The sequence below is a fragment of the Triturus cristatus genome, chromosome 5_1, assembly GCF_964204655.1.
Source record: "Triturus cristatus chromosome 5_1, aTriCri1.1, whole genome shotgun sequence".
Lineage (NCBI taxonomy): Eukaryota > Metazoa > Chordata > Amphibia > Caudata > Salamandridae > Triturus > Triturus cristatus.
This window is the reverse complement of record NC_140587.1, coordinates 342,983,644-342,997,902: the sequence shown is the minus strand read 5'-3', so window position 1 is coordinate 342,997,902 and position 14,259 is coordinate 342,983,644.

The window sequence follows — 14,259 nt, the reverse complement described above, 5'->3', positions numbered from 1 at the left end:
GGGAATCCAAAACGTTTTCAGTGGTCCCTTGAAAAATCATTTGCACCCATAGCTGAAACATCTGAATCTGATCAAAGTGAAAATAAAAGTGAAAAGCTTGGATTGGAAAAGTGCAAGGAATTGATGGTGCTCTGTCAGAGTTTTTCAGCACCTGAGTGGTCAAAATGCATGGAAAAGTACAGGATGCCACACTGTATGAGCCACCCTGAAGGCAAGCAGGTGACAAGGAGCAAAATTTGCTGAAACAAATAAATAAGAACTGTCAAACTGTTCCAAGAAGCTACTTACAGAAATCTGCACAACAACATTTGAGCTTGGCCATATATGATCTGCTTACATACCAAATTTGTGTGGCTTTAGAAATAGAGGTAACATTGTTATATGCTCAGCTTTTGTAATAACCAGTGATAAACAACATACTAATTTAGTAGGGTTTTCTTTTAGACTTTAGACATCTGAGTACTAATGATGAGTAGTAATATTTCAGGTAGAGAAAACATATATTTGACTCAACTAATGTTGTTTTTTTTTAAACAAATGTAACATGTGAAATTTAGTGTGATAAATTTCGAAATCATTTGAGGTACAATGATTTGATATTTATCAAAAGGGTGAATTGATGGAGCTTAGATTTCACCTATAAAATGTATGCATTATTATATGACAAAAAGTTGCAGACATGAGTTTTAAAATGGCACGCAGATTGTGGCGCAAGCAATATCAAAACATAATGCTTCAGTTTGGAGGTGCTTTCATGTGAAAACATGCTTAATTAGTTGAACAGCCATGCTTATATGTGATTAATCCATATGTAATCTCACTATAGAATGCACATTAATTTAGAAAATGTATTTGTACTTTTAAAATGGCACCATGTATTTTTGCAAGAGTAGAAATGTGCTGAATTGTGTTTCACAGTGTAAAAAACCACGTGATTTTAGTTTGCTTTAGTGGACTAAACTGAAACAGTTTGGAATGTGCTACTTTTTCCCTAGCAACTTCCAATGAACGGGCTCTGATAAAAAAAAAACCTGCCTACCGCTTCCTCTGACCTTCAAAATTTTGCATATTTTTGTAGCTTGTTTAAACGTGGAGAGAAGAACGCACTTTTTTTCATAAATCACATGACTGAAATTTGAACAGGAACAAGCCTGATAAATGACATATCCAGCCAGACAATGAGGAGATGATATGTCTTGAAGTTCTGATTGGACCAGCTATGAGGACTGAGCACGTGAACTTTTACTTGAAATATGGCTTACAAGTGGGAGGAGTGCCTTTTTTTGCCTTGCTTTTTGCCTCTCTCCCAGGGCCAGGCCCAGTTTCTGTGCTGGACACAGAGACAGGGAGGGGCTGCATTCTGTGGGGGCTATGGTGCAGCTTGAGACAGAGACACAGACTAGCACAGCGAAGCAGAAGCAGAGGGAAAAAGCTGAAAGGATCAGAACAGATTTAGATTTTAGGTCCTAAACTGCATTTATTTCTCTTTATGGGATATTTTTGCCATTATTAATTGTTGATTAACCTTGTCAGACTTACTCTTTTTCTTAGAGACTCTTTAAGAGTTTTGACTGACAATTTGCGCCACATTTCCCTTCCTATATGTGATGCTTATAAGTAGGCCTGGGCGGTAAATTCCGTTCCGCTCGCGGAATTTGCGGAATTTGGGTAATTTCGCGTTCCGCGGAGAACGCAAAATTGCCCAAAAATCTGCTTTCCGCGACTTCGCGACATTTTTTGCTTGTTCGCGTTCTCAATATGCGTGTTCGCGAGATATTTCACCCCGAGCACGCAAACAGCGATCGCGAACAGGAACAAAGTATCGCGAACAAGCAATTCCGCGTGTTTGCGGAATTTCTGCGTGTTCGCGGAGATTTTTTACCGTTTCACGGAGATTTGCGTAACGCGATTACGCAAATTCCGCCCACCCCTACTTATAAGCAGATTGTAATATGTTCTGTATTAATGCTATTTTTCCTATTTTTCAATTCTGTAACCTGATTGATATTTGACTAATGAATAAAGAGTCAGAGAACCTTAACTTTTGACTTAAATAAAACCCTTTCAAATAACTCACCACTCTCATTATTGCCTCTAATATTGTTTGCATTTAATTTTTATATATTTGTCAAGTCTCCTGTTTGATGAAACACGGTCATCAAAAGATCCATAATTTTTCACCCTTTACAGCGGTAAACCATAGGTGATGTGGTCTTGAATAGGGAAATTACCAGGTAATTACCGCTGGATCAATAGCACCTCATTAAAAAGCATTGCAGTTAATAGAAGGTTGTAAGACTTTAGTTACATTAGAAATCCTTTGTTGATGGTACCATACTCATTTTAGGAATTGTGGTGTGTTCTAAGGTGATTTTACCATGTGAAAAAGCCTTCTGCTGTGATATCATGAATCATGTTTGAGAAAAAACTATTTTCTCATGCATTTCCCACAGAGGTTTGTAAGGTGATCTATAAGCTAAACTGAGAGCATATTTTCTGTAAATTCACTATCTTTCTCAGTCATGTGAGAATGAAGTCTGACATTCTCTGTAAAACATGTACATCCAACAAGGTCAGAGACTGTCAGTTGATTACTTTGTGTTCTACTGCAGCTTCCCAGAGTGTTCTAAAGAACAACTAGAGCGCTAACAGTCCTACTTATGACAACCGTATTGCACACCTGAAGCCATCTTGATTGGAATAAAGTGGTAACTCTTAAAGCATTTAATTTAAAAAGGAACAAAATGAGGTGGTTCATTTTGCCATACACAGTATGATTAGTGCTGCAGAAAGAAAAATTAGGGCACATTTTGAGTGACTTCTCAAATCCTCTTCTATTTCATTAAAAAATTCTGACATGCAGACTGAAACATGCACTTTCAATACCAGCAGCAGACTTCCCTGGTGAGCAGTAGCTTTACTACAGTGATCTAATAAGCAACTAGAGTGCTAACATTCAGAATTTATGGTAAATGTGTGACACATCTGAATGCCTTCTTGATGGAATCAAAATAAATAAATGAAAGTATTTCCTACTGAGGAGACTGTAGTAAATTAGGAAATTAGGAAACTTCATAACAAATAAGTCTCCCAAAATGGCTACCAGAGACAAAAGAGCCCAAATGTAGCCCAAATATCACCCAGATGTAGCCCAAGTATAGCCCAATGACTGAATGTCCCAGAGTGATCTAACAAACAACTATAGCGCTAACAGTCTTAATTATGACAAAAGTATGGCACACCTGAAGCCATCTTGATTGGAATAAAGTGGTAACACTTAAAACATTTAATTTACAAAGGAACAAAATGAGGGGGTTCATTTTGCCATAGAAATTATGATTAGTGCTGCAGAAAGAAAAATTAGGGCACATTTTGACTTCTTAAATCCTCTTCTAATTCATAAAATAATTCTGATATTCAGACTGAAACATGCACTTTGAATACCAGCAGTAGACTTCCCTGGTGAGCAGTAGCTTTACTACAGTGATCTAATGAGCAACTAGAGTGCTAACATTCAGAATTTAAGGCAAATGTGTGACACATCTGAATGCCTTCTTGATGGAACCAAAGTAAAAAACTGAAAGTATTTCCTACTGAGGAGACTGCAGTAAATGAGGAAATTAGGAAACTTCATAACAAATAAATCTCCCAAGATGGCCACCAGAGACAAAAGAGCCCAAAAGTATCCCAAATATCACCCAGATGTAGCCCAAGTATAGCCCAAAGACAGAATGTCCCAGAGTGTTCTTACGAACAACTAGTGCGCTAAAAGTCTTACTTATGACAAAAGTATGGCACACCTGAAGCCATCTTGATTGGAATAAAGTGGTAACACTTAAAACATTTAATTTACAAAGGAACAAAATGAGAGGGTTAATTTTGCCGTAGAAATTATGTTTAGTGCTGCAGAAAGAAAAATTAGGGCACATTTTGACTTCTCAAATCCTCTTCTATTTCATAAAAAAATTCTGACATACAGACTGAAACATGCACTTTGAATACCAGCAGCAGACTTCCCTGGTGAGCAGTATCTTTACTACAGTGATCTAATGAGCAACTAGAGTGCTAACATTCAGAATTTATGGCAAATGTGTGACACATCTGAATGCCTTCTTGATGGAACCAAAGTAAAAAACTGAAAGAATTTCCTACTGAGGAGACTGCAGTAAATGAGAAAATTAGGAAACTTCATAACAAATAAATCTCCCAAGATGGCCACCAGAGACAAAAGAGCCCAAATGTAGCCCAAATATCACCCAGATGTAGCCCCAGTACAAGCCCAATGACAGAATGTCCCAGAGTGTTCTTAAGAACAACTAGAGTGCTTACTGTCTTACTTATGACAAAAGTATGGCACACCTGAAGCCATCTTGATTGGAATAAACTGGTAACACTTAAAACATTTAATTTAAAAAGGGACACAATGAGGGGGTTCATTTTGTCATAGAAATTATGATAAGTGCTGAAGAAAGAAAAATTAGGGCACATTTTGAGTGACTTCTCAAATTCTCTTCGAGTTCATTAAAAAATTCTGATATGCAGACTGAAAGATCCACTTCTAATACCAGCAGCAGACTTCCGTGGTGAGCAGTAGCTTTACTACAGTGATCTAATGAGCAACTAGAGTGCTAACATTCAGAATTTATGGCAAATGTGTGACATATCTGAATCACAATCAAGCGAAGGAAAATAAAACCGGGTGGGCTATATTTAACGAGGTCCAGTATACAAGCCCTGAAGTAGTTATGCGAGAAAGGTATACCGTTCCTCTTAGTGTGGAGTAGTGTGAAGAGTACACTAGTCCCTGGGATTGAGACAAAGTGGGGAATAATGTCTAGATAGCCTGGGAGCTAATAGCATGTGATGGGTGGGGGAACCCACATTGGTGGAACTAAAACCCTCACACACCCAGCAAGCTAGGTGTCATGCTTCATCATCTGGGTTTTGCTCCTCGTCGGGTCGGCGCTGCAATTCCCGACGGGCACCCAAAGATGGGGCTCTTTAGCGGAGATCTTTTGTTCCTTGCCGAAGGTGAGTGCAAGTGAGGGCCAGGTAGGTGTAGACGTTGGTGAGTGTATTTTAAAACAGGGTTGGTTAGTCTGAATAATAAATTTTATTCGGTCAGTAAACCACCCTATTAAAAACGAAATGAGAGGCGGTGGTCTGGACACAATGGGTCAAGGACTACCCTGCTCTACTCAGATGGTCAACATGTTTCTTGCCTCAAGGTCAGGGGGATCCAGCGGCAATTCATCAGGACCGGTGAAAGGTGAACTATCTACAAATTGTGAGGGTGTAAAAAAGAATATTAAGTTGTTGTGGTAGTGCCTGGATAAAACTACCCTAGGGAAGTGTCTGGAAAACTTAACACTTCCGTATTGGAATGGCCTAGAGGAGAAGGAGAGAGGAAGCAAAACAGGCCAACACAGCACATTAAAAATACACTTTGTCATATATATACAATTTGTAGTCTGGAGCCAAGGACTCCTCATATGCATGTCCAATACATGTAGCAATTGCGCTAAACAGGAGTGATCATGCATAAGTGGATGCAGTGTGAAGATACGTGTCAAGTGATAAAAATCCAATCCACTCAGAATCTCACGTCATGAGGTCTGACAAGGCTCACCTAACGTTATAGAAGGTGCCGCTCCAATCGGTACATGGCGAGCCTCTTGGGATGGCGTGTTAGCCTACTGTGGATAGTAGTATAAACAAGAGGCTCAAACAGGTAGGTGTACACGAATAACACACCTGCTAGTGCTAGGTGTTATCTGGGGAACTGGTAAGCAAGGTCCCCCGGTACCCCGGTCACCGGAAACCACCGTCCGAGGAGCGAGCCGACCCCCAGTCCTGAGTGCCACCCAGGAGAGAGCACAAAGCAGCCTGAGGGTCGGTCCGCCACAACAGCCGCGGTCAGCCGTCCACCGGCACAAAGGGAATCCCTGACCGTTCAATCTAAGTGATGTTAGTCGGGAGGTGATTACTTACAGTTCTGTCGCCCAAGGGTGGTCTGCAAACCTACCCCGCTCCGCCGAAACCGGGAAGTGTGGTTCACTTTCCACTGCTCAGTTAAGAACCAATCCGGTAAAGTGTAAGCGAGTTCTAATTGGGCGTCTGCAATCTGACGACTAGTTTCGGAAGAACCCCGCCTACGTAGAGTGACTACGGGCGCCATCTTGGAATGGGGTGCTGAGGCAGCATCAGGTCATGTTTGGTACGTCTCAGAGGCCAGGAGAGGGTCCCCGGGAATACTAATGAACTCCATTAAGCCCTAGTCTTGTGTATCAATGTCTACACGGGAGGATAAAAGACTAGTTGTGTGCATACTGCCCAAGATCAGGTAATATGATTAGGTAATGCGGGTTGAATCAGGCTATTTACGGGATCACTGTTGTGTCAGTTGGAAGTCAGTGATATCCTGAAGGGGCTATAAGGTATGTAGGATCGCTGTCGTATCTGTAAGTCTAAGTCCATCCCTTGTCTCCCACGTATGCTCAGGTTTGTTGACAATACTCGGGCGGGTAACAGGATATCAGTGTGTTAAAGTGCCCCATGGTATATCGTCATTCAGACCTCTCGTGTCAGATGCCAATCTGTGCACCCATCTTTGTTCTAATCTAAACAAGGCTTGTGATGTAATACCTGGATGTGACTCTAGTACGACCCATCTTAAGGAGTCTGGTGTGTGATGGAGACTTTTAAAATGGCAGTACAGTTTCGTGGTCTCTTTTAAGCATCTTATGTTGCTTTTATGCTCCGTGATGCGTGTTTTGATGGGCCGTGTCGTCATCCCTATGTAGTTCAATGTACAGGGGCACTGCAATAGATAGATACAGTTGGTGGAGTTACAATTTGTATGACGTATCAGTGTCCAGTTTAGGGTGTCGGACAGAATCAATTCCTTGGTAGTCATCGTCTGTTTGCAGGATGTGCAATTACCACAGGGGAAATGTCCAGTGACAGGTGGAAGCCCCCATAGAGTGCCCTGAGGGTTCTGTGCTTCATTTTTTATAGGTCTGGTGTGGATTAAGATATCTTTCAGATTTTGAGTTCTTTTAAAGGCAAATCTGGGTAGAGGCAAAGAGAGGTTACCAGCAGCTAGTATGCCCCAATGTTTTTTAATTACTTTTTTCATTGTATTAGAGGAGGGGGTGAACGAGGTAACACAGGTCAGGATGTCGGTTTGTTCCCGGGTCTTGGTCTCGAGCAACACCTCTCTGGGGTTATTCCTAGCACGTTTCATGGCTTTTGTGATAGTGATGGTCGGATACCCTCTCTCTTTTAAATTGTTTGCTAGAATATCAGCCTCTTTTTTGTAGTCCGACACTGAGCTACAATTTCTCCTCACACGGAGAAACTGACCGAAAGGTAAGTTATCCCTCAATGCCTTGGGGTGGTGACTACTATACAGCAGAAGGCTGTTCCTGTCTGTTGGTTTTTTGTAGAGGCTAGTTGTTAACGCCCCGGACGCTAATCTAATATCTAGGTCCAAGAAGGCAATGTGAGACGGAGAGATGTGGTTGGTAAATTTTAAATAGGGGTTCTGTATATTAATCCATTGGCAGAACTCTTCACATCTACTCCAGGATCCCTTCCAAAGGATGAGGACATCGTCTATAAAGCGCCTCCACATGATCAGATTATCGCCAAAAGGATTGGTGGGGCTCTGGATGACCTCTTCCTCGAAAGCTGCCATATAGAGGCAGGCCAGACTAGGGGCAAATGTGCTGCCCATAGAAGTCCCTTGGCATTGGTGGAACAGTTCGTTCCTGAATTCAAAGAAATTCTCCGTTAATGCTAGGGACGCTAGGTCCATAATGAAAGACACAGGAGTGGGTGATGTCCAGTCTTCATTTCGAAGGGCCTCTTCGATCACTGTCAGGGTTGCTTGTTGTGGGATATTGGTGTATAACGCCTCCACATCTAAGGTGACCAGAAGGCTGATCTCCCCATTAGGTTCAAACCCTTCTACTGTTCTTAGGATGTCACTGGTGTCTTTGATGTAAGACGGTATTCTTTGGACCAAGGGTTGTAAAAAGTGATCTACAAATATGGACAGTGGCTCTAAAACAGAGCCGATCCCGGACACAATGGGCCTGCCTGGAGTCGGTAAAGTACCTTTATGGACTTTGGGCAAAGTGTAAAAGTATGGTGTTACCGGATTACGTGCGTTAAGGTAATCGGCTTCTTTCTTCGTGATCCACCCATTCGTCTCTGCCTCAAGGGTAAGGCTATTAATAGCGTTCTTCAACCTTGGTGTGGGGTCTAATGTGATAGGTGTGTAGTATTTCCGATCACCTAGTTGCCTCCGACATTCTCTCTCATAGTCGAGGGTGGACTGGATGACTGTAGCACCACCCTTGTCTGCTTGTTTAATTGTGATCGAGTGGTCGTCAGCCAGGGCCCTGGCTGCATTCATTTCCTCTATAGAGAGGTTGTAAAAAGTGTTAGACCTATCTCGTGCCACGGCTAGATCTTTGAGTATAGCTTTTTCAAAGGTTAGGACTTCTGGGGGAACCATGCCCGCGCTGGGGGTGAAGGTTGATGGATTATGTAGCCCAGTATCTGTGTTCTCTGCATCTATAGAAGATTCGTTATGAAAAAAGGCTTTTAGGCGAATCTTTCTAAAGAAACTGTGCAGTTCGCATGCTTCCCTGAATTTGTCTACCCTTGGGGTGGGTACAAAACCCAGTCCTTTTCGAATCACTCGTAGCTCAACACTGTTGAGTGGTCTGTCAGACAGGTTGATTACTAAGTCCTTCTGCCCCTGCGTTGGCTCCGGGTCTCCATCGGGGGCTGGACTTGGTTCTGCCACTGGACATGCTGTGTTCCTCGCCTTCGCCCTCTTCCTCTGCCCCAGCCTCTGCCTAAAAAAGGTTGGGGGTTAGCCCCTGGGTAGAATTGGGGAGGGCACGGTGGAAACATTGGGTATTGCCAAAATTGAGTTTGTGGTGGACCGGGGAACATTGATTCCCCTCGATTATAGAAAGTTCGATTGTTCTTTCTTCTCTGGTTCGGGGTGTCCCAACTGCCAGAGCACGAGTTGCTATTGTTGGAGTCCCTCCTGCTATTGTTACTCGATTCCTCATCACTGGAGTAATTACTCCTACTAGGTGTGAAATCTGGTTTCAGGTAGGGGAAGATCTTTTCTTTGTCGAACCTCGAGATATCCTTCTGTAGTTTGGCAATCTTTTGTTTGAGAAGATACTCTCTATTCTCTGTTATTTCTGAGTTGATCTCAGCCAACTTGGTTTTAAAGGTGCTGTTAGGTACTGTAGATTTCATAGTAGACTCAGCGGCTTGTATCCGTATTAGCAGGGCATCAGCGAGTCTTTTGGCAGTATTGATTATAAGGACTAGGAGATCACGGGTACATTTCCAAGAGACTGAGGACCAATCCTTCTTGAATGGGGATCCTCCAGAAATAATCTGGGGAAGATATTGACGATCAGTCCATTCGGGGCGATGTTGGCCTTCAAATACTCAGTCATTACTGCTCCGTGCATCGTTATTCTGAGCCATTCTTTCTTGAGGGAGACTAAATTAGACCAGTCATCCGAGTGGGACACGCTTGCTGTTGTACCATCTGCTCCTAGGAGTGACGGTGTTCTAAGGATATCAGTGACTGCATCTTCGCCATAACTAATCCCTAATTCTCCATCCATTATGTGGAGTATGGGGAACAATGGCCACTAACCCAACGTGAGGGTTAGTCTGCTGCGGAGTGGGCCTACCAGCGTTAGTTGACACTGTAGGTAACCTCAATACGTTCCTGCGGTTTGTCAGCCGCACAAGAAATCACAATCAAGCGAAGGAAAATAAAACCGGGTGGGCTATATTTAACGAGGTCCAGTATACAAGCCCTGAAGTAGTTATGCGAGAAAGGTATACCGTTCCTCTTAGTGTGGAGTAGTGTGAAGAGTACACTAGTCCCTGGGATTGAGACAAAGTGGGGAATAATGTCTAGATAGCCTGGGAGCTAATAGCATGTGATGGGTGGGGGAACCCACATTGGTGGAACTAAAACCCTCACACACCCAGCAAGCTAGGTGTCATGCTTCATCATCTGGGTTTTGCTCCTCGTCGGGTCGGCGCTGCAATTCCCGACGGGCACCCAAAGATGGGGCTCTTTAGCGGAGATCTTTTGTTCCTTGCCGAAGGTGAGTGCAAGTGAGGGCCAGGTAGGTGTAGACGTTGGTGAGTGTATTTTAAAACAGGGTTGGTTAGTCTGAATAATAAATTTTATTCGGTCAGTAAACCACCAATTAAAAACGAAATGAGAGGCGGTGGTCTGGACACAATGGGTCAAGGACTACCCTGCTCTACTCAGATGGTCAACATGTTTCTTGCCTCAAGGTCAGGGGGATCCAGCGGCAATTCATCAGGACCGGTGAAAGGTGAACTATCTACAAATTGTGAGGGTGTAAAAAAGAATATTAAGTTGTTGTGGTAGTGCCTGGATAAAACTACCCTAGGGAAGTGTCTGGAAAACTTAACACTTCCGTATTGGAATGGCCTAGAGGAGAAGGAGAGAGGAAGCAAAACAGGCCAACACAGCACATTAAAAATACACTTTGTCATATATATCCAATTCGTAGTCTGGAGCCAAGGACTCCTCATATGCATGTCCAATACATGTAGCAATTGCGCTAAACAGGAGTGATCATGCATAAGTGGATGCAGTGTGAAGATACGTGTCAAGTGATAAAAATCCAATCCACTCAGAATCTCACGTCATGAGGTCTGACAATGCTCACCTAACGTTATAGAAGGTGCCGCTCCAATCGGTACATGGCGAGCCTCTTGGGATGGCGTGTTAGCCTACTGTGGATAGTAGTATAAACAAGAGGCTCAAACAGGTAGGTGTACACGAATAACACACCTGCTAGTGCTAGGTGTTATCTGGGGAACTGGTAAGCAAGGTCCCCCGGTACCCCGGTCACCGGAATCCACCGTCCGAGGAGCGAGCCGACCCCCAGTCCTGAGCGCTAAAGAGCCCCATCTTTGGGTGCCCGTCGGGAATTGCAGCGCCGACCCGACGAGGAGCAAAACCCAGATGATGAAGCATGACACCTAGCTTGCTGGGTTGCTGGGTGTGTGAGGGTTTTAGTTCCACCAATGTGGGTTCCCCCACCCATCACATGCTATTAGCTCCCAGGCTATCTAGACATTATTCCCCACTTTGTCTCAATCCCAGGGACTAGTGTACTCTTCACACTACTCCACACTAAGAGGAACGGTATACCTTTCTCGCATGACATATCTGAATACCTTCTTGATGGAATCAAAGTAAAAAAACTGAAAGCATTTCGTACTGAGGAGACTGCAGTAAATGAGGAAATTAGGAAACTTCATAACAAATAAATCTCCTAAGATGGCCACCAGAGACAAAAGAGCCCAAATGTAGTCCAAATATTACCCAGATGTAGCCCACGTGTAGCCCAATGACAGAAGTGTGCAAAACACTTATTTTCTGTTTATTTGCAGTTTTATATAGTGCAGACTTGTCAGGTATTGGATTGATTTACATGAGCATTGGATACATCACACAAGATCAAAATAATTTTGGTTGTAGACATGGGAGATTCATTGATTTGACCAGAATCACAGAATGTTGAGCTGAAGCAGAAACTCCAACCTGGTTCCCCAGTCACAAAGTCTGCAGCTCTGGAAGTAACACCACACCCTCTCCCCTAAGTGCAACATTTAATCAAGTGGTCAACTGGATAAAAAAACATAAAGATTACAAATAATTTAAGAGTTCTTTGTCGCTATTTGAAAACTCAGAAAATATGTCCTCATTTTAGTTTTTTAGAGCACTAACCATAATTTTGATGCAAATAAGACCCTCTCATACATGTAATTTCTAAAGGAAATGTTCTAGGTATTACAGTTTTGATAACATCAAGATGACGTCAGGCGTTCCACACTTTTGTAATAAATATAGAATGTTAGCATTCTAGTTGTTCTTTGGGATACTGTTGAGAGGCAGGGGCCAGGGGCACGGACTCTGAAAATTGAAGGCAGGTAGGAGAGTGCAGAGGCAACAATTTGACCGCACTGGGCAGACTATGGAGGGCAGTGGAAAGGGGTACAGGGGCAACAAACCAACTATACAGGACTGGCAAGAGAGGCTGTGGCAATATAATAGACCATTGTGGGCAGAAGGAAGAGGCAGTGGTAGTACAACCATACATGCCAACAGACCCGTTTCAGCCAGGAAACGTCCAATGTTTTTAAGCTCAAATGGGCTTTATTTGATCTGTCTCCTATCTACAATCTCCTCTTTTTCAATGTAACTCAAAGGGGAAAATCAATACTCCAGTTTTTTTTCAAAATCTCCCTCTTACCAAGTTCAAAATGTTCGCAAGTATGGTACATTGGATCATGGTAGGCAGGAGGAATTGGGGTAGGGACATGGACTCGGATAACAGAGGGCAGGAGGGACATGGAGAGGTGCAGGCATTAGGGTTTGCAGCAGCACAATACTAGGGGTGGGCGGAATTTGCGAAAGCGACTTTCGCAAATTATCACGAAAATGTTAAAAATCTCCGCAAACAAGCGGAAATATCGCGAAGATGCGGAAGTTTTTTTCCGGCATGTTCGCGAGATTTTCTGCATGGTTGCGGGTCGCCAACTTACCCATGTGGTTGCTTGCGGGTGCGGCCATCTTGTTTTCAGTTGTCTCGCGGTGCATGATCGCGAGAAAAAAGACGTGATCGCGCGACGCATGACGTCACTGCGGTCGCGAACTGTCGCGAGACAGCGCAAATGGCTAAAACAATACAACATCTCATGGAGAACGCGACCGGATCGGTAAAACTTGTCGGCGAACGCGGGGATTCAGGTAAGGCGATCGCACGCGCGCGAGTATGTATTATTTTACAGCGCGAGCAAGAACCAAATTATCGCAAAGCTGCGGAATGCGGAAATTTTGACATTTCCGCGCTCTCCGCGGAACGCGGAAATGCCAAATTATCGCAAATTCCGCGAACGGAACGGAAATTTTGCCCAGGCCTACACAATACACCACATGCGGGACGGGAGTGCAGCACAACAATCCATAGAAAGCAATAGGGAGGGGACAGGACCATGCACATGGACAACAGAGAAAAGAGGGGAAAAAGGCAATGGTAGCCAGCTGACCACAATGGACAGACAGGAGAGAAAGATGCAGCATAACAGACCATAAAGGGCAAAAGGGATGGATCAGGGGCATTACAATGGAACAGACACGCCAGGAGGGAGGGAATAGGGGTCTGCACATGGAAATAGAGGGCTGGGGGCAAGGGGGCAGGGCAGGAGCAGCAAGATGACCATGGAGGTCAGGCAGGATGGGCACTAGAAACAAGACACACCATGGAGAGCAACAGTGAGACTATGATGGCATACACACAGACCATGGAGGGAAGGTGGGAGGGGGTCAGGGATAGCTAGCTGACCACACAGGAAAGGTGGGAGGGGCCATGGCAGCACAGAAGTCCATGCATGGAGGGTTAGTGGCAGCACAATGGCTATGATGGGTAAGAAGGAGGGTGCAGGGGCATGCACAAAGGACCATGGAGGATAGAAGGGAGGGTCAGGACCTGGGCACAGACAAGAGAATTCAGGGGCAGGGGCTTCACAACAGACTGTGTGGGGCATGCAGGAGGAGCAGTTGCAGCACAACAGACCAGGGAGGGCAGAAGGGTGTGGCAGTAAAATGGACCATGGAGGACAGGAGGAAGGGGATAGGGGCATGGCATGTGGACAGGCAGGGTGGAGGTAGCAGGGACAGGATACAGTCATCTGACAATGCTAGGCACGTGGGAGGGGAGTGGCAGCTCAACAGAACACTCAGAGTAGATAGGAGTGGCAGGTCCATGGAACATGGTGGGCAAAAAAGATGGAGCAGGGGCGTGCACAAAGACATCGGAGGACAGGGGGAAGGAGAATAGGGGCAGCAAGCTAAGCACAGAGGCTAAGCAGGAGGTCAATGATGGGCCATAGAATTGGGCAATGGAGGGCAGGAGGAGTGGACTGGTACATCATGCTAAATGGAGGGCAGTGGCAGCACATCAGACGAAGCATGGCAGGAGGGAGGAGGCTAGTACATGTATTCAGACAACAGAGGATAGGTAGGAGGTGGATGGGGCAGAAACGCAGCCCCCCTCCTAAAGAATTAAAAAAAAAACAAAGCCATGCACCGGGGGTTGGGGTCCCCGGTGCCGATTAAGGCCTTGGGAGGGGGGCCACGCGGCCCCCTTCCAAATTTAT